Source organism: Mastigoproctus giganteus, chromosome 10 (genome assembly GCF_048544385.1).
Source record: "Mastigoproctus giganteus isolate SK-2022 chromosome 10, ASM4854438v1, whole genome shotgun sequence".
Lineage (NCBI taxonomy): Eukaryota > Metazoa > Arthropoda > Arachnida > Uropygi > Thelyphonidae > Mastigoproctus > Mastigoproctus giganteus.
This window is the reverse complement of record NC_143584.1, coordinates 8,916,590-8,927,785: the sequence shown is the minus strand read 5'-3', so window position 1 is coordinate 8,927,785 and position 11,196 is coordinate 8,916,590.

Sequence of the window (11,196 nt, the reverse complement as noted above, 5' to 3'; positions counted from 1 at the left end):
TTTACAATTATTGCAAGCTTTGGTGTAGGCAGAAAACGAAACTGAAGAATTGGAAACAAGCCGATTACGATATGCAACATTTTTCTCTTGAACAGCCTTGGCACATTTATTGGAAAACCAAGGTTTAGATAAAGGACGGGATTTTAAAGTGGAGTGTGGGATAAAGGATTCCATTCCTAAGTTATTCAGGTTTAGTGTTTAAAAAAAAAAACAAAGCATAAAAGTTACTCTTGTGCCAACAGAAAGGATTTCTCAAATTTAGCTAGTAATGGAAATGGCGTCAACATAAAAATATATGTAAAGTGGTTGCTCAGTTGAATAATGTCTCACCACAAGATGTTGAGAGGTTTCATTTGAAATTATTGTTATGCAAAGCGAAACATGTAAGGTGTTTTGAAGACGTGAGAACTGTGAATGGAGTAGTGCACAAGACTTTTCAAGAAGCTGTTCGAGCAGCAGGTGTAAGCAAATCGGTCGATCATGTGAAGGAAACTCTTTCTGAAGTATTTTCAGTAATGATGCCGTTTAGACATTTTTTTAAAACCTTTTTTGTAAAAAAAAAAAAGTGGGAAACAGTTTAAAATTGGAAACTTTATAAATTTATCCTTAATTCAATTACTATACTGTATAATAAACTAAATAAAAAAAAAATGTTCATTAAAATGTACAACCAAAAATTGGGGCTACAAGCACTTAGCAAAATAAATTGATTACTATGCAAACAAGGTAGCAACACCTTATTGTACTGTGAACAACAAAATTTGCAAATAGGCATAATGATAAGACTGTGGGTTACTCTTTCCTCTTTTTTTTTTAACCAGTAATGTAATGTTACTTATGGTGGAAAGAGAAAGGTTTAAAGTGAGATTACCCCATAAGTGTGAAATATATGCAAGCAACTGCATTTCGATAAGAAAGCTCCCGACACCTCATCCAAAAATAACAGCAATAAACTCCAAAGCTATTGGCTATTAGCCGGAAATGGCTTAAGATGAATTTATATTTTGTGCTTTGAAAGTAAATCCCAGATGATTCATCTAAAGCAAAAAAGTACAAATTGCATTTCATCTGAATTTCATTCAAAGTGAACAGTAAATGAAGTAGATTGGATTCCTATTTTTGATCTTGAATTCATGATTGATCTGCAATGACATGCGTAAACACATATTTTCATTGCATTCTGGATGTTTAATGAACAGTCCTGAAAGATATTTTGTTTTCAAACTGTGGTTGCAGCTGTCAGATATCTATATAATAATCTAAAATAATAGTATTTAATTAGAAGGATGAGCATATTCATATATTTTTGGAAGTCTACAAAAATTATGAGGGCTTGTGTAATAATAAGCATCAGGGTGCAATAATGGCTATTAGTTGTGATGGTTGCTATTATGTATGCTCTTGCTCCAGAGGCTCAAATCTGGTGAGTATGGGCTTGGCACACACACAGGGTCCAGAAATGGATATCATCATTCTTCTCTTTCTTGGTTATTCCCCTCTCTCTCTCTCTCTCAGCGTAATTCAGAAATTTTTTTTTGGCTGATACAGCATAAGCCTCAGGCTTCATTGCACCATAACTAATAATAATAATGTGTTTATAAATATGGTTTTAAAGTGTTTACGTTAAATTCTCTTGTGATATACAGGTACAGTCTGATAAGGTCTATCAGGTTTGACTATTTATAATCAAGGAAAGTTAATATTTAAGCTAAATTTACAATAAGTCTGTTTCGGCAACATTCTTTGTTCTAAATGTCAATTCCAGTTGCTTATGCTTTAGCATAGCGCTGGTTCTTCAAATTTTGAAGTGCTATTTTTTAAATTCTGCAAGATATGCATGAAGGGAACTTTAAATAGGTGGAAGAGTATGTCTGGCTGATTAGTTGTATCTAATTTTGGGGCAAAATATCTTCTTATCAGAAAAGATATAGAATTTTAAAGATTTTGTGATTTATTAGTAAAGGTCTGTACAGCTCTTGTTAATGAAGCTTGTAGTGCCACCTATATGATTATTAGTGTCTTCTATCTGTTTATGCAGTGGCATCTATATTACTTCTGTGTCCACTTTTGAAAATTCCTATGATGATATAATATCATAATAAAAAAAATAAATAAAATAAATTTTAAATTGTTTATCAACTCCAATCCAGCACCACAAATTTTGTCACATGTGATAGGTAGAAATGCTATGTCATCAAAGGTGGAAATGCTGTGGCTGGGAAGAAAGTTCAGTTGGATCACTGTGTTCATCATGCAGTAGATCTCCCATTTCAAGAAGTAATAGGAGAAAATCAAGATTAATAATGATTTGGATAAATTAATTATGTAAACTTAAGAGAAATGTTCAGAGTGTTATGGATTTGGCTGAGGAAAATAAAAATTCTTCAGCTAAAATTGAGGTAGGGAATGACACTGAAGCAGGTATCTTTTTGTCGTGTTCAAAAGAAGTTAAGAACAAAAACATGAATTTTAATCCTGTCCAAAAACATGACTTCTTATGGGAAGAGAAACTGCCTCCTCCAGATGGTGATTTGGGAGAAGGTAATAATAATACCTTTACAGAAATAACATTTAAATTACACAAAGATTTGGAAGATTTCCTTTTTGCCAAGGAGAGTAGTATCAATTGGAGTTCAAATCAGATCTTCTTGAGGCCATGGTTTTGGAACTTGGAATAGTTCCAAAACCATGTTGAACTGAACAGTTGAGTTGAAGTTTGGATCAATTATGCGTCGTGTGACTCGAGGCTCTCTGCAAGTATGTCTTTGGCCCTTTAATGTTGGAACTTGGTTTTGGAAGATTGGCTTGGGAGAATTTGAACACTCGCATACAATAGCTTATGAAGATGATATGGTAATACTTGTGCATGGAAATTCCAGTAGGGAGTTTGTAATAAGATCTGATCACATATTGAAAAAATTATGCAAATGGTTTTGTTTACATAGGTTGACAATCTCTACATCCAAAACTTAAATCATATTATTCAAGGCAAATTGCTCTTAGTAGCCCTCCTCTCATAAACTTGAATGGTATTTCCTTACAGCAGGTGTTATTAACTACTTGGGAATATGTATTGCTAGTAGCTTGAACTTTATCTCACATATTAACTGTATATATATATATCAGAGAAGGTGAAGCATTAGCATTAGCAGAGGCATATCATAACAAGAAAGCAAGCTTATATACAGCATCAGCCAAAACAAAACAAAAACCTTCCCATTTCATCCATCCATTCGCTCCAAATATTTTTCTAGTTTTGCCTTGAATTTATTTAAGCTGTCAACTTCTACAACGGCAGATGGAAGTTTGTTCCAGCAATCAACCACCCGCTGGCTAAAGGCAAATTTCTGCACATCTATTCTACATCCTCAATTTGAATTTATGTCCATTCAAGTGATTAATCAGGGCAAGAGGAAGAATCCCATCAGCATTGAGAATGCTCAAACCATTCAAGGCCTTATACACTTCAATCAGATCACCTCGCAAGTGCCTAGTCTCCAGACACTGTAATTTGCAGAACTTAAGCCTTTCTTCGTAAGAGCAACTCTTTGTTCCATTCACTAATCTTGTTGCCCTCCTCTGTACTCATTCCAACAGCTCTACATCCTTCCTAAAATGTGGCCTCCAGACCTGTATATAGTACTCAAAGTGCGGCCCTGACCACTGCCTTATACAAGGGGATAATCGTATTCTTTTCCCTGATGGAAAAATTCCTGTATATCATCGACAAGACTATGAGCTACCCTTGACCATCTGCACTGCACAGAAAAGTTCATATCTGACTGCACAATTACCCCCAAGGTCCTTTTTATTCTCTACCACCCTCAGTATAGTACCACACAGTTGATACGTTACTCTGGGGTTACTGCTACCCCAGAGTAACGTATCAACTGCATTCTCTCCATTAATCTCACCCATATGCAGTACTTTACATTTGTCAATTTTAAACTTCCATTGCCACCTCTCAGCCCATCTGCTTTTCTAGATCCTGTTGCAGTAGCGTAGTCATTAGCGTAATTAACAACCCTGCTAGCCTTCATTTCATCAGCAAATTTAGACATTAAGCCTGATATTCCATCATCAATATCATTAATAAATACAGAAAACAACAATGGACCAAACAGAAACCTGGGGGACTCCACTAATAACATTAGTCCACGAAGAGCAATGACCATTGATTACCACTGTCTTTTCCCACTCAACCATCCCTTTATCCATAGCAGCAATTAGCTTTCAAAGCCACACTGCTCCAATTTGTGCAGCAGTCTTCCATATGCAACAGAATCAAAAGCATTCCTAAGATCCAAGTATATGATATCAAAATTATTCTTTGCATCCAGTTCCTTTGTGACCACATCATAGTATCAATTCAAATTGGTCAGACAAAACTTCCCCTTAACAAATCCATGCTGTGTCTAAACTGAACTATAACTGAAGTCTTGTCTAGATGATCCTGCAGAGCTCCTTTAACCAGTGCCTCCATTAATCTCACCAAACAGAAGTAAAACTAGAATGTCCATAAATACTTTGTGACCCTTTGATCCTCCTTTATGAATTGGGGTCACATTTGCACATCTCCAGTCCATGGGTACTTCCCCTGAGTACAAAGAAGCTCTCATAACAATTTCTCTTCCACTTTGCTCTGAGTTATTTCAAAATCATTTAGCTCACTGCCAGAGTTTAATACGCCTCTTGCATCCCCCCCTTAATAACTCCTCATGTATAAATGTATATGCAAAATACTCATTCAGTTTGATAGCTACCTGAGCAGGATCATGAACAGTTGAACCATCGATATCAAGTCGGCCAACCTGATTCATCCCTTTCCTTCTAGAGTTTACATAACTCTTTGCATCTTTTGCCAAAGATTTCTCGTAATCTGCCTTCGCCTGCCTAACCACCTTTGTAACTTGATTACAGATGAGCTTATATCTACCATAGGCTTCTGTTCCATCTGTTAATTTATATGTATCCCATGCATTTTTCTTCTCTGCCACATGTCTTAGTTCATCTGACATCCATTTAGGCCTAAACCTTAAACAATATTTCTTAGTTGGTATGAAAAGCCTAGTAGCTTCCAAGATTAATTCTTTGAATGCTTTCCATTTAGAAATTGCTGTTGGTAACATCAGTTGGTTCCACTGTATAGAATTTAAAAACAGTCTCAGACCACTGTAGTCACCTTTACGAAAACAAAAACCCTTCCCTTTACACCTGATGGTAGTTACCTCTGAGTAAATCCCCCACATCAGCACACTGTGATCACTGCTACTTAGCACTTCCTTTACCTGCAGATTCTTAATGCATGAAGAATCACTACTGATAATCAGATCAAGAGTGTTACTCCCTCTAGATGCCTCCTGAACATGCTGCTGTAGAAAACAATCATTCAATAAATCCACAAAAGCTTTGCTAGTGTGCAAGTGACCAACCCACAAATTCCAGTCAATATCTGGGAAATTAAAATCCCCCCATTATAACACAATCTGATTTACAGACCCACTATTTCTCTGTTCAGTTGTTCATTATACTCATCAGAGTCATTTGACCAATAACATACTCCTACTCTCAATTTTGCTTTCCCAGTGATTATGTCACACCAAACTGACTCAACACTCCACTGTCCACCCATGTCAACTGGCTGCATTTCCTTAGATTTTGTTTCTTAACTAATAGCATAACCCTTGCTCCCTTCCTATCCTTCTTGTACACATTTTACCCAAATTGCAATTCTGCATTCCTTATATCTGTGTGACACCATGTCTCTGATATTCCAACAATATCTGCCTTTGAAGTTCTGACCAACATCTCAAATTCATCAAATTTATTTACCCAACTCCTATCATTGGTATACACCCGTTCTTATTTTATCTATCCTAACATAGCCCATGTATTTACTTGTTCCGCAATGACTCCCAGCAGTCTCTGAAAACCCATGCACCTTGTTTTTCAGCCTGCTGCTCATTCCAATAGAAGCAGTGTAAGAAATACTTTCACCTCTGCCAGCGGCTACTGTTAATTACCATTTATTGCAATGATCTCAAGAATAATGCAGGTGGAATGGGGGATAAAGGGGAAAGCACTCCATTTGATTTTTGATTGTATTTTTCTGCCGATTGTTACGTATGGTGAATCAATCAATTTAAGCAACACCAGAAAGCTTCTATACATTGATTTATGTTACTCAAAATGGTTATGGCCTGCAGAACGGAACAGAACTTTGCAAGTGTTAGCTGGCAAGATGCCACTTGATTTACAGTTAGAATTTAGAAGCCTCTCCTTTTATTTGAAAGAAGGTATAAAATCTGAGTTGATGGGCATTGAAAATTAACATTTTAAATGACTTAAGAAACAAAAAGAAAAGAATTTGGGAGCTCTTTTTACAAAAATGGCAAGGTAGATGGAACTATTCAGAAAAAGTTAGAATATTCAAATTTTTCCCTTATGTTAATCATGTAAATTATAAACCAATCTGGTTAGTACTCAATCTACGTTGTACATTCTTATTAGTGGGTAATGGCCAATTTTTTGGTAAACTGAATAGTCTTGGAATTGTAGAAAGATGCAACTGTACATTTGGTGATCTAGAAGCATGTTGTTTTTAATTGTTTGGAATATGCTGATTTACTTTTGAATTTACTGAATAATTTTGTTAATGTAATTTGCCTGGCGGATGCGATTGAGCCATTACTTTTTAAAACAAAGGAAAATTTTATTGCCTTTAAAAATTTTGCAAATTCAGTTTTCGTCAGAAGGAATATTCTTTTGCAATTGAAAGAGTTAAGACTGAATAATGGATGAATTGGTGGACTGTATCCTTTTATTTACGTGGAATAGTGTGTTATTTTTTATATAGGAACATAGAAATTTCTTTGCAGAAGTGGACAGGATGTTGGTACTCGGTTTCCTTCATGGGTGGGTGTCCACTTCTGCTCCTGCCAATGCATTTGGCAAGAAGCCTTAGTTATTGTTCTTCTCAGGTTTGATCCTGCAATAACACCTTCCAGCTTGGTTTTGATGGTTAATACAAGTAACTTCTGTTGAGCTCTGACTGCTGTTTCTTGAACCATTTATCTTTTGGAGATTACTGGCGATCAGTGTCTAGGATGTGATTCTCATCTGTGGACAGTTCTATTCATCGGTTTCTGTTATAGCCTGCTTATCCAGCTCATTATGCTATAGCTGAGTTTGGGATGACCATTGCACAGTATAGTTGGTCCATCATATGTTAATTGAATTAACTGATGACATATGATGTTTCGTTTATATAAGAATACTGATACTGTTAACATTTGTATACTGTACCATGTATATATGTATAGCAGATTTGCCAGATTTTTTTAGCTAGGTGCCGCTTTACTCAATGAATGAAATAATCATCTGGGATGTATCCAAAGTGCAAAATGCAAATTCACCTTTAGTTGCATAAACAGCTATGCCACAAGCCAGAATACAGAAAAAAGTAAGCTGATCAATTCTTTTCAGTTATTGTTTTGCAGATAAGAACTTTTAATTTCCAGAACTCTTCGTTAAATAGAGAAATTCTCTATCCAGTTGCTTTGGCATACAGAAATTGTATCACTATATGCAATTCTTCATTTGCATACATTTCAAAGTAGGGCAAAATTCTGGTGACCTAATTTCAACAGAGGTGTACAGCATCCTATAACAAGAGGGGGGGGAAGAAACCTTCCTTTTATTCACAAGATATTTCATTATTTGGGAAAGCATTTTCTCCCCAAAACAATCTGTTACCTCTGTAGAGAAGATTGTAGGGTAGGGTGATATACCATACAAAGTTTATTCTGGTGTACTCATGCTATTTCTGCAACTATTTGTTGCAAAGAGTAGCTCTCAGGATCTTCAATGTCAAATTTCTATTTTTGTGCTGCCAGAGTTTGACAATACAAGGGGGGAAGGAATGTGCTTACTGATCTCTGCTGACAAAGACAAGGTTATTCATACAATGTATGTATAATTTCTGACACTGACCAAACAAGTCCTCCTTAAAAGAGAATACTAATGCCAGTTTTGCATATTGCACATGGTTTGCAATTATGCTAATATGTAATACTTTGAAAACAAATTTTTGATAACGCTTCTGTTTATCTGCATTTCTTTATGAATATGGACATGTTGATTACAAACATGACTTTAGTCTTTGCATAATATCAAGAGTTTGTCCAGAAATGAAAGAAAAGCAAATATTCAATAATACTTTATAAGATTTATTAATAACATTTAACTTTTGTATAGAATTGAGTATTAATCTTTATTACAAGTAACAAGATTAAAAAAAATTAAATTAAAAAGTAGAAAACCTTCTTGGATTAATTAAAAAAAAAAAAAAATCCTTAAAAATGTACATTGAAATGCCTTTTTATGGTCAATGTCCAGAATTAAGAAACAGATATTGGCACCTTTTCTTCATTGACTATGTCCTGGCAGAATCTCTCTCCATGCTCTTCACCAGCATAATTCAGATTTGGTTTGAAGAAAATCCCAGTAATGGAGCTTTATGTTTTGCACCACCTTTTTTCTGTAATTTTCAATCAGTTCTTGGTAATTTTCAATATTAATATTACTAAGAAAGACATTCACTATAGGACAAAATGATTTCCAGACATTTCACTGAGCATCAGTCATTTTGTCTTCCAGTTGTCAATCAAACATGCCACCTTTTACTTTTATATCAGACAATTTTTGAAACAGACTGTATATGCTTTTTGTGCATCACCTTGAGAAACCAATGTTTTAACAAACTGTTTGAATAGTCCCAGCTTGATATGGAGTGGTGCAAGCAAGCCTTTGTTTCTTGGATTGTTTACCACTGTGTGTGTGTGTGTGTGTGTGTCAGGCTGCAACTCAATTCTGCCACTCTTCTGGATCGTAACAGTTACAATTTCATGATGACCAATCAAATAAAAACATTTGCATAGGGATTCTGCAAAAGTATTAAAATGTCCATAACTGACATCTTTTTCTGAACATGTCTTGCAGCTTGGATCCAGTGGATTCCATGCTTTTAAAAGAGATCTCAGGAGCTCTGCAATGAATTTGGTTAGACTTAAGTCCCTTGCTAAGTCATCCGTCTTAGCGATTAGAAAAATGTGGCATTTTCTTGAACAGGCTTCTGAGGTGTTATCCCAATTATCCTGTATATCATATTTATCATCCAATTCTGAAGACTCCTTTGGCAGGTGGATTGGCAATTGGCAGATCTTCATTGTGTGGCACTGGATCAATATAGGATGGCATGTTGGGATACAATACAGTTCAAACTAATAATTTGTATTAATTATTCCTTAAATTTATTCAAACTACCCACTTCCACATCACTACATGGAAGTTTGTTTCAACAACCAATTACCCTCTGGCTGAAAGAAAATTCTGCACATCTCACTTGCAACCATCCTACTTCAATTGTGCCCCTCCATGTGTTTTCAAGCCAGAGTAAGGATACCATCAACATTTAGCTTCTCAATCTGTTTACAGCCATAAATATCTCAATCAGATCTCCTCACAGGTGCCTTTCCAAATGCTGCAATTTACAGAACTGAAATCTTTCTTGGTAAGTTGCTCATGGATTGTCTTGATAATTCATAGTCATTCCCAAATATACTTCATAAACACTGAAAAACTTGATGTCAGCAACAATGTTATGCTTCACCAGCAGCTTTGGACTTATATAATATCCACATGCATAGCAGAAATGAGTCTGGAGATAGCTTACATCTTTGTATGGCAGCAACAGAAAACATTGGGGGGAGATCAATGATACCACATTCAGCACACAAAATATACACTGAGTGATTACTGAATTATGACCACCTACCTAATATTCCATTTGCCTTCAGTACAGCAGCTATCCGATGGCTATTAATTCAACAAAATGTGAGAAGCTTTCGGGAGGTATGGCCAACCAAGCTGTGTTTGATGTGGTCAGCAATGCAGATATGGAGGTGATTGGTGTATCCAGACACCTGATATGCCTTTCCATTGTGTCCCACAAGTGCTCTATGGAATTGATATCAGGGGAGTTTGGAGGCCAATCAATATGCTGCAAGTCAGAACTGTGTTCCTCAAACAATTCCTGCACAAGTGCCCGATGGCTCGGCACATTGTCATCTTGGAAGACACCATTGCCATTCGGGAAAAAGTGTAACATAGCAGGGTGTACACAGTTAGCAAGCAGTTGACGATAGCAGAGACCACTGATACGTTGTTCCACATGCACCAGAGGTCCAAGTTCCTGCCAGTGAAAATGCCCCACACCATACCTTCACCAGCCTGCACTTTTGATACCATGCATGATGGATCAAGAGCCTCACATTGTTGACGCCAAATCTGCACATGACCATCCACGGTGTGGAGTAAATAACATGACTCATCCGACCAGCACACCTTCCAGTCTTCTAATGTCCAACTTGCATGCTCTTTGCACACCAGGAGAGTCTTTTACGCCGAGGAACCTTGGTTAGGAGAGGATGCCATAGGGGTCATCTGCTGGTATAGCCTATATGTGTGAGCATGCAATGCATGGTCATGCCAGATATTGTTCTGGGTTGGCCCATGTTGTATTGGGTAGTCAACTCTTCAACAATTGCTGCACCTGTTCGCCTGTACGAGTCGTCGGACCTGGTGCTCACCTCTAACATCAACCTTTCACTGACTTTTGCAGTTTTCCCATCAGGTCATTGTTTGACCATTTTGATGCCAGTACTGGTACACTTTAACTATGGCGACTCTCGAACACCCCACCAGTTCAGCCGTTTAGGAAATCGAGGCACCAGCTCGAACACCCACAATCTGTCCTTTATCAAAGTCCGATAAATCCTTCCTTTTACTCATCACACTCGGAATTTTACTTCCTACTGAACCACTGACACTTTATTTATGCTATGTAGGTTGACTAACTCCGCACTCTCGTACTCTTTTAAACGGGTTGCATTCGGTTTTCATAGGGGTGGTCATAATTCAGTGATCACTCCATGTATATAATAATCAGTTAAATATAAATAAATATTTGTTTATACAAGTTCATCCAAGCAAAAAATGTGGAAAAAAATAGCACTGCAAAGAAATTTCATCAGTATAGGGGCAAAAGAAATTTTGTTTACATATGCCCCAAATAAAGCATCAAAACTGATTTCCTTGATTTACAATTGCTGTGACTGTCCACACACAGAGAAAGAG